Source organism: Ornithorhynchus anatinus, chromosome X5, assembly GCF_004115215.2.
Source record: "Ornithorhynchus anatinus isolate Pmale09 chromosome X5, mOrnAna1.pri.v4, whole genome shotgun sequence".
NCBI lineage: Eukaryota > Metazoa > Chordata > Mammalia > Monotremata > Ornithorhynchidae > Ornithorhynchus > Ornithorhynchus anatinus.
This window is the reverse complement of record NC_041753.1, coordinates 55,675,098-55,701,578: the sequence shown is the minus strand read 5'-3', so window position 1 is coordinate 55,701,578 and position 26,481 is coordinate 55,675,098. Positions and strand designations below refer to the sequence as shown.

Here is a 26,481-nt window from a genome sequence, read left to right as displayed (position 1 = left end):
GGAAAACAAGAATCCTTGTTTTTCCTCAAGACACCTTTTATAAGGTGAAAATTGCAATGAAGAAAAGGTAGCAATGTATTTTGTTTGTAGCACTGAAATTCATCTCAAAATAACCCTTTTCAAAGTGTTTTAGAATGCTTATGCAGAGAATGCCACAAAGGAGAGTTTCCAGATACTTGTGTGTCAACCTAGAAATAGCTTTTATTTGTGTGATTATACTGGTGACTTTTTTTAAAGGTGTAGCAGTTGTTTTGTCTCAATACAGGCAACCCTCAGATTTAGGACACAGCTGCTTCCTGGAAACTGCATCTTATGTGAAGCATCAATTTTTATCACTTTTCTCATAGGAATGATTTTATCAATGCGGGGACTGGTGCTCGAATAAGGTGGCCAGAAATCTGGTTCTATAGTAGTCTAGCACTATGCAGGTCTGTCCTCATCCAATACCGATCCAGGCCTGGATGATATTTGTCCGATATCTTCAATTTTTTTTTAAGATCCCAGCCTCCCTCTGTTGTGATTCCTGCTGCTGAGTTCTGCTTCTCTGATGCAGTGCCCCTGTTTGCTTGAACCTGGGAGTATAATGTGAAAGCTCTGGAGTTGGCAGGAGTGCTTTTCCCCCCACTGTCAAGGAATGCTCCAATATTACGTGAAATTGGCCTACTCCCACAAAATGGCATGTGTAACTTCATCACATTGCCTTGTGTACCCAGGGTTAACATGTGATGTGACATGTTTCTCCTTGTCCAGTATTCACAAGGGCTGTCAGGGGCCATTCTGTTCTCAAACCAAGATCAGATATTCCCACTCTCCCCTCCGCACCCCCAAAATTACCCAGAACTGTGTTCTCAATCATTTTATAAATGAGTAATATTGCTACGTTAATGTATCGTCTGTTGATTCAGAGAAGTTCTGCTTCCAGCCTAACTCAAAAATGAGCTTTAAGATGGCCCGTTTATTTTGCAGCGTGGTCTAGTGGAAAAGAGCATGGGCCAGGGAGTCAGAGGACCTGGGTCCTAATCCCGGCTCTGCCACTCGACTGTTGTATGACCTTGGGTAAGTCTCTGAACTTCTCTGTGCCTCTGTTCTCTCATCTGCCAAATGGGAACCAAATCCTACTGCTACTTAGACTGTGAGCCCCATGTGGACAGACTCTCTCCAATGTAATTATCTTGTATCTACCCTAGTGCTTAATATAGTGCTTGGCACAGTGTTTAGCAAGTACCATAACTATTAGTAGTATTGGGTTTATAGCTATAAGCTTGATGTGAAAACTTCTGCAGTAAATTGTGTGTGTTGCTATTTGTTAGCTCAATGACCATACAGGTCTTTGATCTAGAAATTACTCCTTGGGTATGTTCCCTGCCCTTCAAATTCATGATGTTCAAGGGGTCCATCCACCTCCTGAATAGTTGGGACTTTTTAAATTTTAATGGCATGAATTAACATGACTGTAGCAACATGTTTATAGTGTACATTCATTATCTGTTTGAAAAGAGTGTCTAAAGTGCATTGACATTGCCAAAAGAAATTACACTCCTAAGGTACAGGGAATCATAGTATTTAATGTTTCAGAAGGTTACTGAATTGCAGCTAATATCCTCACTAGTCAAAACCCCATTTGTTCCAGAGTAACAAAAAGGATAAATATCTGAATCCTTCAGAGGGGATGAACCTTTTGATTAAACACAACTACTTTTAGTAAATGATAATTCTGGGCTTACTCAGCAATGCCAAAGTTTTGAAGAGGTTTCTTTTCTTCAGAATTTAAAGCATTTGCATTCCTGCCCTTTTTTCCTCCTGGATTTCTTTCATACCTGAGGTTTTGTGAACTGTGTTGTGATTTAAATGGCCCAAGAGACTTGGCCAGAACAGAGCTGTTTAACTTGTAGTTTGGGGAAATTCTCTTACCTAATTTTACCTAACTTGAGTATATTATTGATATTGATCACTAAATGTCCAAGTTAGTGGCTTCTATCAAGATGACATGATCTGTGTAAAGTCACTCAAAAGGAGTAGCTTGCAAAGAACTAAAGAGCTAAAGCTTATAACTATTGGTTCCCCTTCCCCTCCCCCTCCCTTGTGCTCTGGTCAAGCTCTTCAGCCTCCCCTTAAAGTCCATTACCTGTTGGCTTTGTATTCAATATTTTGCAGCCAAATTTTCAGATGCATCTGTTTTGGCTTTTTTGTGTGCTTGTACCAGTGTTGACACATCTTGACATGTTTAGTGGGCTCTGGTCTACACAACAGTTTGTTTCCCAGTCGACAAAATATTGTCAAAAAAGGTGATTTCTTTGAAGCAGGAGTTCAACAAACACCAAAAGTGGGTTGTTTTTATTTTGTTTTTTGTGTGTGGGGTTTTTTTTTTTGTATTTTTTGCACCGGGCAGGGGAGTTGTTGTTAGGAAAGATGTTAACATACTGTATACTTTAATAATAATGATGGTATTTGTGCTTACTATGTACCAAACACTGTTCTAAGCACTGGGGTTGATACAGGGTAATCAGGCTGTCCCATGTGGAACTCAGTCTCCATCCCCATTTTACAGATGAGGTAATTTAGGCATAGAAAAGTTAAGTGACTTACCCAAAATCACACAGCTGACAAGTAGCAGAGCTGGGATTAGAACCCATGACCTCTGACTCCCAAGCCCATGCTCTTGAGAAGCAGCGTGGCTCAGTGGAAAGAGCCTGAGCTTGGGAGTCAGAGGTTATGGATTCTAATCCCGGCTCCGCCGCTTGTCAGCTGTGTAACCTTGGGCAAGTCACTTAGCTTCTTTGTGCCTCAGTTACCTCATCTGTAAAATGGGGATGAAGACTGTGAGCCCTACGTGGGACAACTAATTACCTTGTATCTATCCCAGTGCTTAGAACAGTGCTTGGCACATAGTAAGCGCTTAACAAATAACCAACATTATTATTATTATTTCCACTAAGCCACGCTGATACTGCTCTTTGAGTCAGTTGCCAAACGCATGAATGGATGTTCCATTGGCTTTGAAACTCCTTTAAGCATTTCCTTTTAAATGGAGTACTTCAGAATCTGTCCATAAACCAGATATGAAATCAATTCAGAGGACATTTAGTGACTTCACAGATAGTGGGACTAGAAGCACACGTTTAACATATTGCCCGTCTGCCACCGACCCCTGGCCCACGTCCTGCCTCTGGCCTGGAACGCCCTCCCTCCTCAAATCTGACAGTTACTCTCCCCCTCCTTCAAAGCCTTAATGAAAGCACATCTCCCCCAAGAGGCCTTCCCAGACTAGGCCCTCCCTTTCCTCTTCTCCCACTCCCTTCTGTGTCACCCTGACTGGCTCCCTTTTTCTTCACCTCTCCCAGCCCCACAGCATTTATGACCATATCTGTAATTTATTTATATTGCTGTCTGTCTCCTCTCTAGAATGTAAGCTCGTTGTCGGCAGGAATGCGTTATTGTACTTTCCCAAGCACTTAGTACAGTGCTCTGCACACTGTAAGCACTCAAGAAATATGACTGAATGAATTTTATGAAAGGTAGCTGACACTCTGTACTTTCCCAAGCGCTTAATACAGTGCTCTGCACAGAGTAAGTGCTAAACAAATTCCATTGCTGATGAGAATAGTAAGCCCTACTGAGAGCTCACCTCCTCCAGGAGGCCTTCCCAGACTGAGCCCAACCTTTCCCTCAGCTCCTCCTCCCCTCCGTTGCCCGCTGCTCCTCCTCCCCTCCCCACAGCACTTGTATATATCTGTACATATTTATTGCTCTATTTATTTTATTAATATGCGTTTATGGTTCTATTGATTTTTTGATGGTAGTGATGCCTGTCTACTTGTTTTGTTTTGTTGTCTGTCTCCCCCTTCTAAACACTGAGCCTGTTGGGTAGGAATTGTCTCTATCTGTTGCCGAATTGTACTTTCCAGGCGCTTACTACAGTGCTCTGCACACAGTAAGCGCTGAATAAATACGATAGAATAAGAATTTTCAATCAACAGTTTTTATTGAGCACCTATTTTTATGGGGAGCACTGCACTAAGCGCTTGGAAGAGTACAGTAGAGTACAAGCTCTCATAATATCCCTGCTGGATTATTGTCAGCCTTCTCCTAAAACTCAACATGAGCAAGACTGAGCTCCTCATCTTCCCTCCCAAACCCGGTCCTCTCCCAGACTTCCCTATCACCGTGGATGGCATGACCATCCTTCCCGTCTCTCGGGCCCGCAATCTCGGTGTCATGCTTGACTCGTCTCTCTCGTTCACCCCACACATCCTATCCATTACCGAGACCTGCTGGTTTCACCTTTACATCGCCAAGATCCGCCCTTTCCTCTCCACCCAAACGGCTACCTTACTGCTACGTGCTCTCGTTATATCCCGGCTAGACTACCGTGTCAGCCTTTTCTCTGACCTCCCTTCCTCCTCTCTCACCCCGCTCCAGTCTATTCTGCACTCCGCTGCCCGGCTCATCTTCCTGCAGAGACGATCTGGGCATGTCACTCCCCTTCTTAAACAACTCCAGTGGTTGCCTATCGACCTCCGCTCCAAACAAAAACTCCTCACTCTAGGCTTCAAGGCTCTCCATCACCTTGCCCCTTCCTACCTCTCCTCCCTTCTCTCTTTCTACCACCCACCCTGCACACTCCGCTCCTCCGCCGCCCACCTCCTCACCGTCCCTCGGTCTCGCCCATCCCACTGTCGACCCCTGGGCCACGTCCTCCCGCGGTCCCGGAACGCCCTCCCTCCTCACCTCTGCCAAACTGATTCTCTTCCCCTCTTCAAAACCCTACTTAAAACTCACCTCCTCCAAGAGGCCTTCCCAGACTGAGCTCCTCTTCTCCCTCTACTCCCTCTACCACCCCCCTTTCACCTCTCCGCAGCTTAACCCTCTTTTCCCATTTCCCTCTGCTCCTCCCCCTCTCCCTTCCCATCCCCTCAGCACTGTACTCGTCTGCTCAACTGTATATATTACCCTATTTATTTTGTTAATGAAATGTACATCGCCTCGATTCTATTTAGTTGCTATTGTTTTTACGAGATATTCTTCCTCTTGACTCTATTGCCATTGTTCTTGTCTGTCCGTCTCCCCCGATTAGACTGTAAGCCTGTCAAACGGCAGGGACTGTCTCTATCTGTTGCCGACTTGTTCATTCCAAGCGCTTAGTACAGTGCTCTGCAGATAGTAAGCGCTCAATAAATACTATTGAATGAATGAATGAATTCTCTCTGATCTCCCTTCCTCCTGTCTCTGCCCGCTCCAGTCTATTCTTCATTTCGTTGCCCGGCTCATCTTCCTGCAGAAACGCTCTGGGCATGTCACTCCCCTCCTTAAAAACCTACGGTGGTTGCCTATCGACTTCCGCACAAAACAAAAACTTCTCATTCTGGGCTTCAAGACTCTCCATCACCTTGCCCCCACCTACCTCACCTCCCTTCTCTCTTTCTACTGCCCAGCCGTCACGCTCCGCTCCTCTGCGGCTCACCTCCTCACCATCCCCCATTCACGCCTATCCCTCCGTCGACCTCTGGCCCATGTCCTACCTCTGTCCTGGAATGCCCTCCCTCCTCCGCCAAACTCTCTTCCCCTCTTCAAAGTGTACTGAGAGCTCACCTCCTCCAAGAGGCCTTCCCAGACTGAGCTTCCCCTTTTCCCTCTGCTGCCTCTCTGCTCCCCCTCTGCCCTCTGCTCCCTCTCCCTTTCCCCCCTTCACCTCCCCTCAGCTAAGCCCCCTTTCCCTCTGCCCTTCCCCCCTCCCTTCCCCTCCCCTCAGCACTGTGCTCATCTGCTCATTTGTATATATTTTTATTACCCTATTATTTTGTTAATGAGGTGTACATCCCCTTGATTCTATTTATCGTGATTATGTTGTCTTGTTTTAGTATGTCCATCTCGCCCGATTAGACTGTGAGCCCGCCACTGGGCAGGGATTGTCTCTATCTGTTGCCGAATTGTACATTGCAAACGCTTAGTACAGTGCTGTGCACATAGTAAGCGCTCAATAAATACTATTGAATGAATGAAAGTAGAAATGATTCCTGCCCTCAAGGAGCTTACAACCTACAGGAGAAGACAGACACTAGAATTTCCAGACGTGAGGAAGAATGAAAAGGGGATAAGAACATGAGTTAGTGTTTAAGGAGTATGATATGTAAGTTATGCACATAAGTGCCATGGGACAGTTGCGTACAGTGGTGTGCTGAAGTAGTGGAGGAAGAAGGGAGTGTAGGATGTTTATAACGGACTAGTTTTGTATAAGTGTATGAAAGGGCATGTCATCATCCAGTTTGGAGGTGTGTGTGGGTGTGTGTGTGGGTGTGTCTGAGAGAAAGAGAGAGAAAATCTAGATATGTACTTGAGTAAAGTATATTATTTTTTTCCCCACTAATTCTTATACTTTACTGGGAATTCTAGTCAGCAGATTGCTGGAATTGCTGGATTCCATTGCTGGATGTTTTTAAAATTACTTGGTTTGTAACACCTAGGACTTTATGTGAAACAGTGTTTTTTTTTTTTTTAAAGGAAGGTGCTTCTGCCTGGCTGGCCCTCTGGGGATCTCCTTCAGGTAGACGATCAACTGAACCCTTATCTTTTTGCCAAAGAGTGAAGCTAGCTGTGGTGGTGCAGTAAATGCTATGTACACAGCTGCAAGAAGCAGGTGGCTTGTCTGGGAACTTTGGGTGACTTACTGCAGATAATGGGGAACCTTATACAACTCTCTTGCTAGAAAGGAATTTTTCTGAAACATGGGGTGTTTTGTTCCCTCTTGATGGAGAACCTTTCAGTAAGCAGGCACTATTTGCATTGCTTTGAAGATGGTGTTACAGCAATAATGTGACTTATTGCTGGTCAGGGGCGAAGTAGGGTGTGTTAACTCTTCGGTGCATATGGTCTGTACAAAGGTTGGTTGGTGACACAATCCTTAACTTTTGTAAGCAAAATTCATTAAATGTCAAGGAAGTCTTAGGCATGTCCCCTTCATTTAATGCCTAGTCACAGGGTATATTCTGAATTCTGGCCACGATCAGTAATAGAGCATTGTTTCCGGTAGAAACTGAATGGTGAAGGGGTTCTAGAAAATCAACAGTGAAATATCTCTCCCCCCCCCACCTCCCTGCCCTCAATCATATCAAATCTCACACTAGTTGAATTTTAGACTGAAAAACTAAACACTACATCAATGTCATTTGTCTAAACCTCAAAAGAGGAAGAGGGCAGAAGAGAAATCAGTGGCAGTCAAGTTGTTTTTCTCCCTGCCAAGCAAAACTAGGTTCAACAATTCTAAGTTTGCAGTTCAAACTAGTGGGGGTGGGGGAAGGGGTGAGAGGCAGAATGAGCCAGATTCAAAGGTCATACATGCATGCATGCATGCTCAAGTTTGTTTTCACTAGTTGGCTTTATTATCAAATTGTCCCCAAGCTATTCCTCCCATTCCTTTTGTGTATTAAAAAATCCAAAAAATCACTTGGAGCTGATTTGACTGCGGTGCCCTAGACAGCCCCAGTAGATTTCAGATTTCAGTAGCCGGCATATCCCTGGGATTGCAGCACTGTGGGTTGAATCAAGTAGAAGTTTCCATATCCTTTCCCTTTATCCAACCTGGAGATAAATCAGACTTGGTGAGAACTCTCACAGGATCTAGTGGCAGAGGAGGAGAGAAAAGAATGGTTCCTTCCCAAAATAAGCAGTGATCACAAAGTGCCTTTATATTTTAATATCTGCCTAGATTGGGTGGCTTAAAAATCAGAGAGTCCAGTAGCTAGTACACTGACTGTGGGTGTGAGAAGAATGAGCTTTCAGACCTTCCTGGCTCACATCAATAGAAATTCAGAAAAATGTAATGCAGAAATGTACACTTATGAAGCTTATGAAACCAAAGCAGTGTGATTCACAGAAGACTCTTGATACTTTTCCCCCCTTTTTGAAAGCAGCATTATGCTTTCAGGACAGTTTTCTTTTTTTTTTTAAGTCAGGAAGCACACGAGTTGAATTAGTGAGGCAGAGGCTGGGCATTTGTGCTGAGAATTTGGTGCTTTTTATAGGCAAGGTGGTGGTTGTACAAAGATGAGACTGACTTCTTTAGCAGAATTGGAATATGCCCTTGAGATGTCCCGATTGCTCAGCCTGCTTAGTAGTGGACTCTTAACCTGCCCTTCGATTGGGAGACCGCTAACTGGAATTTGGCCCTCTGTGTAGGATACGACAATGTCACTTCTGTTTAGAGCATTTTTAAAGCAGCCCCTTGTTCCTTTTGTGTGTGTATGTAAGCAAGGGAAAAAAGAATGGAGGACAGAAATCAGGTTTTTTTTTATCTTTATCTTCAGTCTGCCCTTGCATAGGCACCTGCTGCCTCTACTTCCTCTCCATCAACTCTCTTCTTAACTCACCACAATCAAGTTTTCACCCTACTTTGTTCTACCAAGGTCAAACTTTGTAAAGTCACCAGTGACCTCACAGCTAAGACTTACGAGAGGCTAATAATAATAATTGTGGTATTTGTTACGCACCTACTATGTGCCAAACACTGTAATAAGCTAGATACAAGATCCAAGAGGTTCCACATGGGACTCAGAGTCTAAGTAGGAGGGAGAGCTGGTATTGAATCCCCACTTGGCAGATGAGGGAACTGAGGCACAGTCAAGTGACTAGCCCAAGTCAGATAGTGGAAAGAGAATGAGCCTGGAAGTCAGAGGACCTGGGTTCTAATCCCGGCTCCGCCACATGTCTGCTCTGTGACCTTGGGCAAGTCATTTAATTTCTCTGTGCCTCAGTTACCTCATCTTTAAAATGGGGATTAAAACTGTGAGTTCCACTTGGGGCAACCTGATTAGCTTGTATCCTCTCCAGTGCTTAGAACAGTGCTTTGCATGTAGTAAGTGCTTAACAAATGCCATCATTATTATGTAACTTGTCTGTGCCTCAGTTTCCTCATCTGTAAAATGGGGATTAAGACTGTGAGTTCCATGTGGGATTGGGACTTTGTCCAACCTGATTAGCTTGTATCTACCCCAGTATGTAGTGTAGTGCCTGGAACATAGTAAGCATTTAACAAATACCATTATTATTATTACTCTCCCATGCTCTTAGTACAGTACTGTGTACACAGTAAGCTTCAAATGTGATTGATTGGACTGGAGTGGGGAGAGGTAATAGAAGTGGTCGATGTAGTAGTCAAAGTAGGATAGAATAAGTGCCTGGATCAGCATAATAGCAGTTCTCCCCTTCTAGACTGTAAGCTCCATGTGGGCAGGGAATGTGCCTACCATTTCTGTTATATTGTACTCTCCCAAGCGCCTAGTACAAGGCTCTGCAAAGAATAAACGCCATTAATTTGGATGGAGAGGAAAGGGTAAATTTTAGTGATGATGTGAAGGTAGAACCTATGGGATTTGGTGACATTAAATATGTGGGTTGTATGTATGCTTACTTACTACTATGGTAGAGAAGTCGTGCAATTTCTTCGAGGACCCACAGGACACCTCCAGTGGTTGCCTATCAACCTCCGCTACAAACAAAAACTCCTCACTCTAGGCTTCAAGGCTCTCCATCACCTTGCCCCTTCCTACCTCTCCTCCCTTCTCTCTTTCTACCGCCCACCCCACACGCTCCGCTCCTCTGCCGCCCACCTCCTCACCGTCCCTCGGTCTCGCCTATCCCGCCGTCGACCCCTGGGCAACGTCCTCCCGCGGTCCTGGAATGCCCTCCCTCCTCACCTCCGCCAAACTGATTCTCTTCCCCTCTTCAAAACCCTACCTAAAACTCACCTCCTCCAAGAGGCCTTCCCAGACTGAGCTCCCCTTCTCCCTCTACTTCCTCTACCGCCCCTCCTTCACCTCTCCGCAGCTTAACCCTCTTTTCCCCCCATTTCCCTCTGCTCCTCCCCCTCTCCTTTCCCATCCCCTCAGCACTGTACTCGTCAGCTCAACTGTATATATTTTCATTACCCTATTTATTTTGTTAATGAAATGTACATCGCCTCGATTCTATGTAGTTGCCATTGCTTTTACGAGATGTTCTTCCCCTTGACTCTATTGCCATTGTTCTTGTCTGTCTGTCTCCCCCGATTAGACCGTAAGCCCGTCAAAGGGCAGGGACTGCCTCTATCTGTTGCTGACTTGTTCATTCCAAGCGCTTAGTACAGTGCTCTGCACATAGTAAGCGCTCAATAAATACTTTTGAATGAATGAATGAATAGTGTCAGATCTGAAGCTACATTCCTGACTTCCCAGGTCAAGGCTTTATCCATTGTGCTGTACCCTCCCTTCCAAGTTATGCTTCCTTCCTAAATGTCTGTGAGATGTGGATGTTGTGTAGAAGTCTCACCTGGTTTTATTAAGCAGTTTCCTCAGCTATGCTCAACATCAAATGGCAAGACAGGGTTTCCCTATAATGCAATCATGGAATGCAGTCACTTCAACGGCAGTGCTCATCTTCCCCCTATTTTCGCAAGACTGGGCATGTAAGGTTAATGAATGATAGGAAAACCAAGCAACTACTGTATAGTGAGCTGAAATGGGGCACCCACAAGCTGCAAATCCTGGTGAAACACAACCTCAGGGCCGATGAAGTGGGAGGATGCATGGATCATTCCCCTTCACTGCATATAAATGAAAGTTGCCAGGGAATTCTCTGTTCCATGGAGGTGATGGGTGGGGGATGGGGTGCAAACAGCCATAGCAAGCCCCCCTCATCTCTTGGAACTGGAAATGGCTTGATTCTCTGCCCTCTCCTGGCAGGCTTCGGCTCCCCAGACTGGCCTTGGAATCTGGTGTCTCAGTCCTGCTGAGCTAGGCCAAAGGCTCTTGTCATCCCTATCAATCAATCAGTTAATTGGTGGTATTTATTGGGCACTTATTATTTGCAGAGCACTGGACTAAGTGCTTGGGAGAGGACAATTTGGTAGATTTAGTAGACCCGATTTCTGCCCTTAAGGAGCTTATGGTCTAGTTGGGGAGACAGATATTAAAATAAAATAGAGGTAAGGGAAGCAACAGAGTATAAGGCTATGTACCCAACTGCTGAGGGGGTGGGGTAAGTATTTAAAGTGCTTAGTGGGTATAGATTCAAGTGCATATGTGATGCAAAAAGGCAGGGTAGGGTAGAGAGATGAGAGAGGAGGGTGTGAATTCAATTCAGTCATATTTGAGTGCTTACTGTGCACAAAGCACTGTACTAAGCCCTTGGGGGAATGCAATATAAGGGTTGGTCTCCCTGAGCAGTGGCTTTGGGATTTACCAGGAGGTCAAGAGAAAGATTGAAAAACAGTGATGGGCACAGAAAATGGCATATGCATCAAGGTGGCAGAGTACTCTGTACATGAACACATCATATAGTGGCTTTTTGCAAGAGCATAGATCTCTAGCCTTTATGCATTGACTCAGTGTAGTAGCATCATCTTTGAGTGAGTTAGCCATTTTTATTTCCTGATAATAATAATAATAATTATGGTACCTGTTAAATGTCCACTATGTGACAAGCGCTGTTCTAAGTGCTGGGGTAAATACAAGTTAATCAGGATGGACATAGTCCCTGTCCCACATGGGGCTCACAGTCTAAGTAGGTGGAAGTAGGATTTAATCTCCATTTTACAGGTCAGGTAACTGAGGCACAGAGAAGTTGTGACTTGCCCAAGGTCACACAGCAGACAGGTGGCAGAGATGGGATTAGAACCCAGGCCCATGCTCTTTCCATTAGGCCACGCTGCCTTCAAAAATTCAGCCTATTGAGGAATACAGATCACACTGGGACATCCGGTTGGTTTCCATAGTCCGCATATGTAGTTGTCATTTTCAATTAATGTCTATCAGTTGTATTTATTGAATGCTTATGGTGTGCAGTGCCCTGTTCTAAGCATTTGGTAGAGTACAGTATAAGAGTTGATAGACACATTCCGTGCCCACAGTGGATTTGCCAAAAGGTCAAAAAATGAATGTGCTGAATGAAATTTTGTGCCAAACCACAAGTTTGGCCTGAATGTAAATGTTGTCTATTAACCAGGGGTGCTAATGTTCTTGATGCCTGAGTGATTTCTGGCTTTCTTGCATTTGATGCAAAGCGCTTGCATGGTGATCAGAAAGTAGTCTGAGGGATAAAGTGGATGCTGCAAAAACTAGACTCTATCTGTAGATCAGAAGTTAGGGTTGTGTGAACATTTTAAGTTTTCGTTTGTGTGCCAGGCAATGTAGTTTCAGATTTTTATCTTCATCCTTGTTTTCATCTCAGGATCTGGATGATGTGTAGTAAATTCAGCAGGATTATATCTATTAATTCCAGTTTAGATCACTATAAAGTTCCTCTTGGAAGCCACATCTTTTAAGATGACCAAGGCAGTACTGGGATTTTTTTTTTTTCTTCTTGCCACCATTTTGTTCAACCATTGCAGTCTTTGTCCAGGCAACTCGCAGAGAATGCATTCTGAATATACCAAGCAGACCCTGAAACTTCTTATTTATTCATTCAGTACTATTTGAATAGTAATGTGAGCCAATCGTGTATCTACCCCAGAGCTTAGTATAGTGTATAGTGCTTGGTACATAGTAAGCACTTAGCCAGTATTAAAATAAGGAGGTTAGCCACTGAAACATTAAAAACAGAAAAACGTAAGGCAAGGATAAAAGTAAGTGCAATAAGAGCAACAAGGGGCATTTTGGCTGGAGTAGAGTTTCAGGCTCCCTACGGCTAAGGTAGGACTTTTCAGAGTCCAACAGTCATCAGAGCCGCAGCCTTCCTGAAGTTCTAAGCTGAGGGAGCTTCCCACTCCCACTATCTCTTCACCCTGGCCAACTGGTGTTGGGACTGGGCAACCTCTGCCGACCTTCCTGCCTCCTGTCTCTCCCCACTCTAGTCCATACTTCACTCTGCTGCCTGATCATTTTTCTACAAAATGTTCAGTCCATATTTCCCCACTCCTCAAGAACTCCCAGTGGTTGCCCATTCACCTCCATTTGAAACAGATTCCTTACAGTTGGCTTTAAAGCACTCAATCGTCTTGTCCCCTCCTATCTTACCTTGTTGATCTCCTCCTACTATAACCCAGCTTACACATTTCACTCCTCTAACACCAACCTACGTACTGTACCTCGATTCCCCTCTATCTTGCCTGTAACTCTCGACACCTTCTTCAAAATCTTATTAAAATTGCATCTCCTCCAAGAGAAGCAGCAGGGCTTAGTGGATGTAGCACGGGCTTGGGATCAGAAGGACCTGGGTTCCAATCCTGACTCTGCCACTTGTCTTCTGTGACACCTTGGGCAAGTCACTTAACTTCTCTGCCTCAATTTCTCCATTTGTAAAATGGGGATTAAGACAAAGTCTCACATGGGACAGGGACTGTGTCCAACCTGATTAGCTTTTACGTACCCCAGCATTTAGTTTAGTACTTGGCATGTAGTAAGGGCTTAAGAAATACCCTTTAAAAAAAAAAATAAAGGCCTTCCCTGAATAACCCCTCATTTCCTTTACTCCCTCTCCCTTCTGCCTTGTCTGTGCACTTGGATCTGTATCCTTTAAGCATTTGATATTCATCCCACCCTCAGCACTTATATACCTAACTGTAATTCATCTTAGTTTAGTGTCTTTCCCCCTCACTAGATTGTAAGCTTTTGGTAGGCAGGAAGCATGTCTTCCAACTCTGTTGTTGGTATTTGTGAAGCGCTTACTATGTGCCGAGCACTGTTCTAAGTGCTGGGGGAGATACAGGGTAATCAGGTTGTCCCACGTGAGGCTCACAGTTAATCCCCATTTTACAGATGAGGTAACTGAGGCACAGAGAAGTGAAGTGACTTGCCCAGAGTCACATAGCTGACAAGTGGCAGAGCTGAGATTCGAACTCATGACCTCTGACTCCCAAGCCCGTGCTCTTTCCACTGAGCCACGCTGTTGTATTCTCCCAAGGTTTAGTATGATGCCATGCACACAGTAGCACTCAATAAATGTGATTGACTGAAATAACACTGATTGATTGCTCTTTATATCAGCATGTTTTACACCTTTCTTCCTCTTACTAATCCATTACCTCTGGAGATAAGGTGTTAATCATCAACATTTGTACTTTTTGGAAGACCCAGTTCCCCTTTTGTAGCTCTGTTTTATCCTCTTCTAGAGAATTTCTGGCAGGTAGAGAGGGTCTTTTTTTTTTTTTCTTTTTCCTCAATGCCATAGCAGTGTAGCCTGTAAAACAGGGTAAACAACTATTTTGGCCTAAGGGTCATTTACCTTTTTTCATAGCTCTCTGTGGGGTCAGTCAATAGTGAAATGAGGGAAGGGAGGAGGGATATCAATGCTGAAGTGCAGCCCTTTCCGCCCAGGGCAGGTCTTACCTGGGTCCCAGCGATCCCCAAGTACTCATTCATCTGTGCACGAGACTGGTCCTTTAGTCACGGCCTGCCATGAGCTTGCCGAATGGTTTTTTTTGGCCTTCCAGGTAGTAGCCCCCAAAGGGGAAGCTGCTGGTGTAGAGGCTTTATCCAGTTCATGGCCTGAATATGCCTGCTCCTGCTGCCAGAGGTATTTGACTAGGTCCCGATCCAGTGTCACATGGAGCTGAGTGACCACCTGGATGACCTTGGCACTAGCGACTGTTTATTTGATTCCCTGTGGCCATTTTGTGACACTTAATTATGTAATAAATTTAATGTACAGCAATCTGGGATTTTGTTTTTACTTCTGATTGTTCTGAAGTTCATACAATATGTTAATTCTAGTAATTATCCTGGGCTTCCTAAATCCTTACTATGTGCTAAATTCTGGATTAGATATAAGATAATCAGGTCAGATACAGTCCCTGTCCCGAATAAAGCTCCCAGTCTAAGGAGGAAGGAGAACAGGCACTGAATCCTGATTTTTACAGATGAAGTGAAGTGACTTGCCCAAGGTCCCACAGTAGGCAAGTGGCAGAGCTGGGATTAGAACCTAAATTCTCTGACTTCCAGGCCCATGCTCTTTCCACTAGGCCATGCCAATGGCTCAGGCCTGAGCCCAAACTGGAGAAATGGTTCTCTGGGCAGTTCAGATCTGTTAGAAAACACATGCCATGACTCGGGAGCTCCCTGTTCACTTCCTGTGGTGTCCCAGCTGCCGTCCTTGGGAGTGGCATGGGCAAAAGAGAGTGCTGAGGATGCTGAGGTTGGCAGTATGGGCTCCTGGTTTATTTTTGTGTGCCCTGCTGTATGGGAGAATCCATATGGCCACTAGAGCATACAAACTCCCCCAGGGGCCCTGCGGCACTGCTTATCTTTACCACTGGTTCCCATCAAGAACTAATTTTGGGGGATGGAAAATTCATTTACTGCTATAATAACCTTAATGGAAAGAAATCTTATCTGATCACCTAGGGAGGAGCAGTTACATTCAATTCTAAATAAATCCTAATATTTTGGATTCTTGGAAATCCTCTTTGGTCAGAACCACCAGTCCCTTACCCATTCTTCCAAGAGGCCTTCCCTGACTTAGCCCTCATTTCCTCTGTTCCCTCACCCTTCTGCATCATCCCTGCATTTGGATCTGTACCCTTTATTCACCTGACCCTCAGCCCCACAGCACTTATGTACATATCTGTAATTTATTTTAATGTGTACCTCCTCCTCTAGATTGTAAGCTCATTGGTAGGGAATGTGTCTACTAACTCTGTTATAGTGTACTTTCCCAAGTGTTTACCACAGTGCTCTGTACATAGTAAGCACTCAGTAAATACCATGGCCCACATGGGGCTCAGTTTTCATCCTCATTTTATAGATGAGGTAATAGGCACAGAGAAGTGAAGTGACGTGCCCAAGTTCACACAGCAGACAAATGGGGAGGTGGGCTTAGATCCCAGATCCTTCTGACTCCCAGGCCTGTGCTCTATTCACTAGACCACACTGCTATGATTGATTTGCCACCAGCCTGGGACCCCAGGAGCTGCTGCTGCCTCCACACTTTCTGTGGTCTGTAGTAAGTTCCAATAATAAAATATTTCAACAAGGGTACGGGTAAAGGAAGAGCGGCTCTGGGTGACCAAACACTTGCAGTGAAAAAGAAATCCGGGAAAAAGGATGAAAACCAGAAAGCGTTTTGCTCCCTGCTGTTTCTCTTAGTGGGCGGAGATCAGTCCCATGTCAGATTAATGAGGTTCTCCTGGACAGTACATCTGTCTCCTGATTATCAAGTTTGTTAAAGGAGTGGAAGTTGTCATTCAGCTATATTTCTTGCCTTTTGAACCAAGCCTTGCCTCTGCTGTTTGGCCCTCGGGAAGGAAAGAGTTTAAATGATCCTCACAGTTTTAGGAACAAATGAAGTCACTACCTCAACGTTGTCAAAACCTTGTTTCCCCGATCCCTTGTTGTTTGTCTAGCTTGAAGTATCTGGGGCCCGGTGTGGGAGAGAGGAATTAATTAGCAGCTCTCATGCTGGTTGGTGTCCTTTTTCAATATTCTCAAATTGCATCCTGAAAGCCCATCAGACCTGCTGGCTGCTTACTTGATAATCCTCTGTTTTGCAGGATTGGAAAGTAGCCATCTCCCATATGCCAAGCTTGTTTAAAACCCCTTTAAAGAGGTGAAGAGAGAGTCCATTTTTTCAGGCAGAAAAGTGCTTGTGGCGACATTCATTGGGGATGCTTTGACTTTAGCACTGGACTAGGCGGCTGAGAGTACATCCAGCTCTGCCTCTTTGGTAATAGTAGTAAGTAGCATTTATTGAGCACACAATTGGTGCTTACTATTAGGGTGGTGCACTGTACTAGGCACTTAAGAAGCATAGATGGGAAAATGTGACACAGTTCTTGCCCTCAGGGAGTTTTACTCTCAGGGGAGCCAGACATAAAAAATATTTACAACTAGAGCAGTTCAAATAAATGATTGATTGGGGTGGGGATGGAGGAGAGTCAACCCATGTCCCTGCCCTTTCCGCTCTTCCAGATGGCAGGATGTAACCTCAGGCTCAAGAACCTATGGGGTTCCCCTCCTCCACACTGGGCTGTAGGGAAAAAACAGATTCTTGCTGTCAATTTAAATGCTTTACTTCTTGCCCTCCTGGTCACCCCCGCCACCCCTCCACCCTTTTGCACAACAAGGGTATTATCATAATGACCAGACATTTAAAAGTGCCATGGTTTCCTCCCCACTACTTTGCAATGTGACTCAAGTTTGACTTTCATCCCTGAGGATAAAATATGTACATTCTACCTCTCCCTCTCTCCTCCTCCCTCCCTCCTACTCCCCTACTGACCCCGGGGTCCCAATGGCTTGTCAACTCTGGACTGTGTTTTTTCCTAACTTCACAAACTTTGAATATAATATTTCTGAGGTAGCTTTTAGTGTGCAGCAGGCCAAAGGTTATATTTTATGAGGTATTTTATTTGCACAGGGCATAACTCTAAATTTCTTTTGTGAATGGGGTGAAATTGAAAATCGTGGGAGTCTGAGAAGAAGTGTTTAGAGAAGGTTCTAGAAGTAGCTCCTATAGTGACAGCTTTAATCAGTCAATTGAAGGTATTTATTGATTATCTACTTTGTGCAAAGCACTGTACATTTGGAGTACAGTACAATTGATAGACATTCCTGCCCTTAAGGAGCATACAATCTAGCCGGGGAGAAAAATATTATAATCAGCTACAGGTAGAGAAGCAGCTGAGTATAAAGATATATGTGTAAATGCTGTGGGGATTAGGTGCATCTAAATACTTAGCATATAGTACCTAAGTACTTACAGTCCTCTAGGCTGTAAGCTTGTTGTGGGCAGGGAATGTGTCTACTAACTCTATTGTACTCTCCCAAGCGCTTGGTACACCGCTCTGCACACTGCTCTGCACACAGTTAAGTGTTTCAGAAATACCATTGATTGATTGACAGTGCATGGGGGAGGTAATAGGGAGGGAAAATAGGGTGGAGGGGATGAGAATTTAGGGAAGGCATCCTGGAGGAGATTTGGCTTTAGTAGGGTTTTGAAGATGGGGAGAGTGCTAGTCTGTTGGATATGAAGAGGGCACGAGTTCCAGGCGAGGGGGTCAATGGCAAGAAAGATGAGATTGAGATACAGTGAGTAGGTTGGTGCTTGAAGAGTCAAGTGTGTGGACTGGGTTGTAGTGGGAGATGAGCAAGGGTAAGTAGGAGGGATAGAGAGTTGATCGAGTGCCTTAAAGTCGATGGTCAGGAGTGTCTCTGTGATGTGGAAGAGAAGCAGTATGGCTTAATGGAAAGAGCACAGACTTGGGAGTCAGAGGATGTGGGTTCTAATCCCGGCTCTGCCACTTGTCTGCCATGTGACCTTGGGCAAGCCACCTCATTTCTCTGGGCCTCAGTTGCTGCATCTGTGAAATGGGGATTAAGACTGTGAGCCCCATGTGGGACAACCTGATTACCTTGTATCTACCCCAGTGCTTAGAACATAGTAAGCCCTTAACAAATACCATAATAATAATAATAATAACAATGATGAGGAGATAGATGGGCCACCATTGGAGGCTTTTGAGGAGTGGGGAGACATGAACTACACTTTATTTTTTTAAAATGATCTGAGCAACAGAGTGAAGTAAGGACTGGTTTGGGGAGAGACAGGAGGCAGGGAGGTCAGCAAGGAGGCTGACCCAGTAGCTGATGGGTTAAAGTACTTGAGCTGAAGCCCTAGCAGTCTGGCAGTGAGAGTGCCTGGAACATCTCTTGCATGTGGACTAATGAGCCCTCTTCTCCCCCCCCACCCCCCCACCTTGTTTTTCCCCCAAGGCCTTATTCCATCTTTCCCACTTAAAAAAAAACAAAAAAACATAAGGGATTGGAGGTGTGTTTTTCCTTGGTTAGTGATGTGCCTTTTTCTTCTTTTTCTTCATTTTAATTCTGGGAATATTGGACTATCCTTTTATTGACTGATAGTTGCAGTCATTTCTTGAAAGATTTAACTGTGATATTGGAAACTCTTTCTCCCCTTTAACTTGTGTATCAGACTGGATCCAGCTTGTGAATGAGGGAACAAATGAGTGGGGGTGGAATACAGGCTTTCCGACTGCCCTTCTGAATGAAGTCTGACACAAGGGGTTGGAAGGGATTTAACTTTGCTAGCTCCCTAGTCCAGACTCTGTATTCTGGGAGCAGGGAGCTTTGATGGAAAAGACTTGCTCATGGGTTGTTTGGATGATTTGGTGTTAATTTTTTAATTTTTTTTTTTTGGTCCTTAACTTCTTTTAAAGCCTTTGAATGCCTTGGTGAATTGATTACAATCAGATATTTTTTTCCCCTGCTATGGTGGGACCAAGTTGACAGGGAAAATTTCCCTTGGGTGTTCAAGAGGCAGTAAATATCTATACTTCTCTTTTTCTCCCCCGAATTCAAAGGAGTGTTTTTTTGCTCCAGCAGAATTCAGAAACAGTTTCTCTTAAACTGTCTTCTCTCCTTTTATTATCCAGTTCGGATCCTGTAGCAGATGAGGAAAGCCTTAGGTTGATTCCTGGAGAGAGTCAGACCTTAAAGCAGCATGACTCATTTTGGGGGTGGAGAGAGGGGAAGTTAATAGCGAGAAGCAGCCTCCCTTGCCACCCCATTGTTCGTTCTTCCTTTCTTTCCTCTTTCCTTTCTTTCCCCTCTAGGGTCTTGCATGTTATCCCTCCAGGATACAGGGACCAAGTGACTCAAAGCCCTTGCAGGTGGCTGGGTTATTGTCTCTGGTTTCCTCAGAGTGGACTGTACTGGAACTTCTTTCATCCTATTTGTTATGCAGAGTAAAATTTTCATTACATTCAGGAACACAAAAAAAGGCCTGAGGTCACTCAATCTTCTGGTGGAAGTCTACACCCTGGGAAGTTTTAACCCTGGTGGTGGGGGCGCCGGGGAATGTGTTTCAATCCCTACTGAGTCTTTTAAACATTTAAAATCAGCAATTGAGGTGCTTCTGGAAAAAAGTCCTCGGGAATTCTTAGAAGCAGGACTAGTATAGAGTGAGTAAAATCCCCGGGCTTTTGAACATTTTCAGTCCTGGCTTTAACTTCTTGTGACTGTCGAGGATTTAGAGTTAGAAGTCTAACTCTGATGTATGTTTGGGCCACCCTCCCCCTGCCTTACTAAGTGTTTTCTTCCCTCCACCACTTTGGGTGGTATCTTAGAAATAGATGAGCCTTAAGTTTTAAAGGTGCAGAGGGCATCAGAATTTTATCACCAAAATAATGAGAAACATTCAAGAAATCCTCATCTCTGGAGCTTAAATGATGATTCTTCCCTCTGGTGGCTCTATTGCAGTAGTGTTTGTCTCCTTACCACAATTAGTTAATATTGAATAATAATAATAATGACATTTAAGTGCTTACTATGTGCTAAGCACTGTTCTTAGCACTGAGGTAGATGATGATAACTTTGTATTTATGCACTTACTATGTGCCAGGCAGAATACTAAGCGTTGGGGTGGATACAAGCAAATCGGGTTGGGCACAGTCCTTGTCACACATGGGACTCCGTTTCAATCTCTGTTTTACAGATAAGGTCAGTGAGGCCCAGAGAAGTGAAGTGACTTACCCAAAGTCACAGATCAGGCAAGATGTGGAGCTGGGATTAGAACCCATCACCTTCTGACTCCCAGATGCAATCCCTGTCCCACATGGGACTCAGTCTTAATCCCTGTTTTACCCTGATGAGGTAATTGAGGTACAGAGAAGTTAAGTGACTTGCCCAAGGTCACACAGAAGACTTGTGGAAAAGCCATGATTAGTACTCAACATCCTCTGACTCCCAGGCCTGTGCTCTTTCCACTAGGCCATGCTGCTTCTCAATGAATGTGAATACCCACACAACAATAAGGTGCTTGGAGGCAGTTTTACAGAGACCAATTAGAGGCCCATAGCCTTCTGCTGTTCAAACCTGAATCAGCTTAAATGGAATAACAGTGACCAATCCTTAAAAGTATTTGACAGATGTGGGGGAAAGAAAGGGTTAAAAATAAGAAAGCAGCGTGGCCTAGTGGAAAGATCATGGGTCTGGGAGTTATAGGTCCTGGGTTCTCATCCCTGTGCTGCAACTTGTCTGCTGTGTGACTTTAGGCAAGTCACGTCGCTGTTCTGTGACTCAGTTCCCTCATATCTAGAATGGGGATTCAATACCCGTTCTCCCTCCTACACAAACAGTGGAACAGGAACTGTGTCCAATCTGATTAACTTATATCTACCCCAGTGCTTAGAACAGTGCTTGATGCATAGTAAACACTTAACAAATACCACAATTATTATGTAGGAGGAGAAAGTGGGGAGATCTGAATAGAGGAAGAGAAGAGGAAAAGGGTATGAAGGGAATGGTAGGATGGCAAGGCTTCAGGGGTGGAAAAGGAAGAGTAGGAAAGACAGATTTCCCTTGCTTAAGTCATGGAATTCCAGGGGTTTGGGTTTTAAGATGACAGAAAGTGGAGGGAGAGGGCAAATAGACCAAGCTTGACTTTAATACAAGGAATACACCTCAAGAAAGGTAAGCAAGCAAAACTAAACTAAAAATAAAACTGCCATCTTTATGAGGATGATTCCTGAATCTATATCTCCAGCCCTTATCTCTTCCTCCCCCCCATCTCCACTTTCTCATATTTAAGCACTTACTGTGTGCCAACTACTGTACTGAGTGCTTCTCTTCAGTTACATATTTCCTCCTGCCTTCAGGAAATCTCTACTTGGTTGTTCCACTGACACCTCAAATTTAACCTGCCCCAAACTCTTAATATTCCCACCCAAACCCTGTCTTCCTCCTGACTTTCCCATCACTGTAGACAGCACCAACATCTTCTCTGTCTCACAGCTGCATAACTTTGGCATTATCCTCAACTCCTCTCTCTCATTCAACCCTTCTCCCTGACCTCCCTGCCTCCTGTCTTTCCCTATTCCTGTCCTTCACTCTGGTGACTGGATCATTTTTCCAAAAAACAGTTCAGTTAACATTGCTCCAATTTGTACATTCCAAGAGCTTAGTACAGTGCTCTGCACATAGTAAGGGATCAATAAATGTTATTGAATGAATGAATGAACCTCTGGTTGTTGCCCATCCACCTCCACATCAAACAGAAACTTCTTACCATTGGCTTTAAAGCACTCAATCACCTATTCCTCCTACCTTACCTCCCTGATTTCCTACTACAACCCAGTCCACACACTTTGCTCATCTAATGCCAACCTTATCACACTACCTTGATCTCCTCTCTCTTGCCACTGACCTCTCGCTCCCATCCTGCCTCTGGCCTGGATCCCCCTGCCCACCTTTTGTATCTGACAAACAATCATACTCCCCAACTTCAGAGCCTTAGTAAGCACAGCTCCAAGAGGCCTTCCTCAACTAAGCCCTTATTTTCTCTACTCCCACTTCCTCCTGCATAACCCTTGCATTTGGATGAGACCCTTTATTTACCCCACCCTCAACCCCATGATACTTATGTACATGCCTGTAATTTATATTAATTTATATTAATGTCTGTCTCCCCCTCTAGACTATAAGCTCCTTATGGGCAGGGAACATGTCTACCAACTGTGTTGTACCCTCCCAAGTTCTTAGTACAGTGCTCTGCATACAGTAAGTGCTCAATAAATACAACTGATTAAGTAGGGGCAGTGCTAGGAGAGGGAAAAGACAGGGAAAGAATTGGATGGAATGGGAGGAATGCTGGAGAAACTGTACTATTGCTTGTTATTTATCATCACTGCCTAAGTGCAGAGCACTGTGCTAAGCATTTAGCATTCAAAAACCCTCCTACCCTCAAGGAGTTGTTAGTATAAAGGTGGAGACAAGTGTACACATTTGAGTGCACAGTAGGTGGGAGTGACTACAAATGTAAAGGATGAGCAAGTGAGACTGAGAGCCCCATGTGGAACAGGAACTCTGTCTGACTTGATTACCTTTATTTACCCCAGCACTTAGTGCAATGCTTGGTGCATAGTAAGTGCTTAATAAATGCCAGAAGAAAAAAAGAAAAAAAACAAATATTTATATACATGGGTGTTACAGTAGGCGATGTCACATGGCTTCCTTTATAGAGAATGTTGAATCTTAAAACCACTTGAGAATTCTTTCCTGGTTCGTCCTTGGAAGAGTTTACAGCCTGGGATTTGTTTTCTCTTCCAGGGTGCACTGTTTTGTGGCTTTGGCCCTCTTCATCTTTCCAAAATGGGTGGCTTCAAGTTACCGTAAATCCTGGCTGAAAGAGCACCTGGGGTCACTTTAGGAGCACCTGGATCCCGGTCAGCCTCCCTTGGGTCCTAAAGCCTTTTTGTTCTTCTGTTCTTGAAACACAGGTTTGGGAACATTCTGCTTAGTACTTTCCAAGACCATATTGCAACCACCACCTTTCAGTCATCAGCGACGGGCTGCAGGAAGCTTTCATAGAAAGAGCTCCTTCCCCGTCCTGTGGCTCCCCAGATTCATGTGCTTCCCCCACACCCAGAGCTTCACCTTCAGACCTACAGCAGGCAGACAATGTTCAGTGGGTTCTTAATTTAGTAATAATGAAAACTGTTCAAGTAAGTGAAGTAAGATCAGGTCGGGGCGCCAGGGATGACCATTATCCAATCAGATGTAGTTTACGCAGTACGCGCCCCTGTCGTGTACCCTAGTCTATCTACCCCAGCATTTAGTACAGTGTTTGATGCGGAGCAAGCGCTTAATAACACTATCATCTTCAACTGTTAAGGGTGTGTTGCATTTCAACCTTGGGTGATGTATACAATGTATTCAAGGTGTGAAGATTGAAAACCCCAAGTCTAATAAAAACTTAAATTCCACCAGACGCTTAAATTCTTGTGTTAATCGTACTGAGGTTGGATTTCCACCCATGCTGGCTGAAATGACCATAGATGATGTATTTCTAAAAATCTAATTAAAACTTTAAACACTGAGTTTCTTAAATCATTTTTGCCTCTCGTGTTATGATAGAATGCAATGGAGATAGTAATTCAAAACTGAGGTGATATCAAATTTAATAATCCATCTAAAACTAGGTGACCACAAAGCCTCAGGGAGAGTTAATTTAACACAGTGTCTGGCACCCAGTAAGTGGCTCAGTGGAAAGAGCACGGGCTTTGGAGTCAGAGGTCATGGGTTCGAATCCCGGCTCGGCCACTTGTCAACTGTGTGACTGTGGGCAAGTCACTTAACTTCTCTGTGCCTCAGTTACCTCATCTGTAAAATGGGGATTAAGACTGTGAGCCCCACATGGGACATCCTTATTCCCCTGTGTCTACTCCAGTGCTTAGAACAGTGCTCTGCACATAGTAAGCACTTAACAAATACCAACATTATTATTATTATTAATTTGAATGAACTAGCTAAAACTTGCAGTTTTGCCTGTCAGAAATGGATGGAATCACATTTGCCAGTGCTACTGTGAATGTGCAAGAGAAAGCGGAGCCAACACTGAAGAAACTTCCTTGATTGTTTTAATTGCCTATACTAGACTCTGGGATTTTGTTTTAGAGCATTTTTATGATTTTTCTTAAAGATATTTTGGATTGAATTATTTTGATCAAAGTGGCTGAGGCTAGCTTGGTCTATGTTATAGACAAGGTGAAATCTTTTTTTTCCTAGTCATTTCCTCATTCTTGCTCCCCTCCTCCTAGATTTGTGGGTTCAAGTCACTTGGCACACGTAGCTATCTTGGTGTGTAAATTTGTGTGTGAGAGAATTGGAGAAGGAATCAATGTAATAATGGCCTGTCTGGTAAAAATGTATTGGGATTACTGACATTTGCCCTCCACAATTGTAATACATGATCCTTGGGCGAACTACCGACTGTCCCTGCCTTATCCTACAAACCACCACTCTCTCCACCTTCAAAGCGTTACTAAAATCACACTAAAATCAAAAAGCCCTCCTCAACTAAACCCTCATTTCCTCTACTCCTTGTCCCTTCTGTGTTGCCCTTGCACTTGGATTTGTACCCTTTGTTCACCCCACACAGCACTTAAGTACTTTTCTGTAATTTAATGAGTGTCTCCCCTCTCTGGACTGGTGAGCTCTTTGTGGTCAGGGAACATGTCTACCAACTCTGTTATATTATACTCTCCCAATAGTTTAGTACTGTGCTCTGCACAATGTAAGTGCTCAGTAAATATGATTGATTTTTCTTTGGCAGGGAAAGGCTACCCTAGGAGATCCTGATCTGACTGTACTCTCATGGGAGTAATACAGCTGTATTACAGTAGTTACCGGCCAGTAGAGCTTCTCCTAAGCTCTGCCTAGCCTTTGTTCTTTCCAGTGGGACCCTCCTAGCCGGTCCTAGTTCACTCAAGGTGACTTCCTTATCCTCCCACTATAGAATCAATCAATCAGTGGTATTTATTGAACACTTACTGTGTGCAAAGCACTGGACTAAGTGCTTGGGTGAGTACAGTATAACAGTGTAATAACATCTATGGTATTTGTTAAGCATTTACTATGTGTCAGTTAGTACAGTTACTAAGCGCTGGGGTAGATAGAAGCAAATCGGGTGAGACACAGTCAGTATCCCTCGTGGGGCTTACAGACTTGATCCGCATTTTATAGATGAGGTAACTGAGGTATAGAAAAGTGAAGGGACTTGCCCAAGGTCACACAGAAGGAAGCAGCGTGGCTCAGTGGAAAGAGCCTGGGCTTGGGACTCAGAGGTCATGGGTTCGAATCCCAGATCTGCCACTTGTCAGCCGTGTGACTGTGGGCAAGTCACTTCACTTCTCTGTGCCTCAGTTTCCTCATCTGTAAAATGGGGATTAACTGTGAGCCTCATGTGGGACAACCTGATTATCCTGTATCTACCCCAGCACTTAGAACAGTGCTCTGCACATAGTAAGCGCTTACCAAATACCTAGAAGCAGCGTGGCTCAGTGGAAAGAGCACGGGCTTTGGAGTCAGAGGTCATGAGTTCGAATCCCAGCTCTGCCACTTGTCAGCTGTGTGACTGTGGGCAAGTCACTTCACTTCTGTGCCTCAGTTACCTCATCTGTAAAATGGGGATTAAGACTGTGAGCCCCATGTGGGACAACCTGATTACCCTGTGTCTACCCCAGCGCTTAGAACAGTGCTCTGCACATAGTAAGCGCTTAACAAATACCAACATTAGTTGATGGAGCTGGGATTAGAACACATGACCTGACTCCCAGGCTTGTGCTCTATCCACTACGCCTTGCTGCTTCATGAGTTGGAAGAATTCTCTCAGTCCATCCTCTGGCAACAGGCTCAATCTCGCCTTGTTTAGCCACTTAAAAGTAATTTGTACACTCCAATTTACTTCTCAAGGGGCCCTAGGTAGGGGGTAGTATGTATATCTGGAAATGTGTTTGAAAGACAGATCCAGATCTGCAGTCAAGTGGGGACTCAGTTATGTTACTTAACAAGAACCCCTTGTTTACCGGTACCTCATTTAAAGGTATTTGAGCGCTTAACGTGTACAGAGCACTGAACTAAGTGCTTGGAAGAATACAACAGAGTTAGTAGACCTGTTCCTGCCCTCAAGTAGCTTACAGTCTAAAGGGGGAGGTAGACATTAAAATAAATCACAGCTATGTACATAACTTCTGTGACACTGAGGATGGGCTGAATATCAAATGCT

At 44.3% G+C, this 26,481-nt stretch overlaps 1 protein-coding gene across 6 annotated transcripts in view; it reads left to right on the top strand.

Moving 5' to 3' along the window:
- Positions 1–26,481, top strand: part of KANK1 (KN motif and ankyrin repeat domains 1) — a 209,570-nt gene that overhangs the window by 19,058 nt on the left and 164,031 nt on the right. Inside the window, exon 1 of one of the 6 annotated variants that reach the window (XM_029054988.2) lies at positions 6,524–6,541. The exons of the other annotated variants lie outside the window; for them this stretch is intronic. The gene's annotated coding sequence lies outside the window, so the exon portion shown is untranslated. Of the gene's footprint in view, positions 1–6,523; positions 6,542–26,481 lie in introns of those variants that run through there. 6 annotated transcript variants of the gene reach the window in all.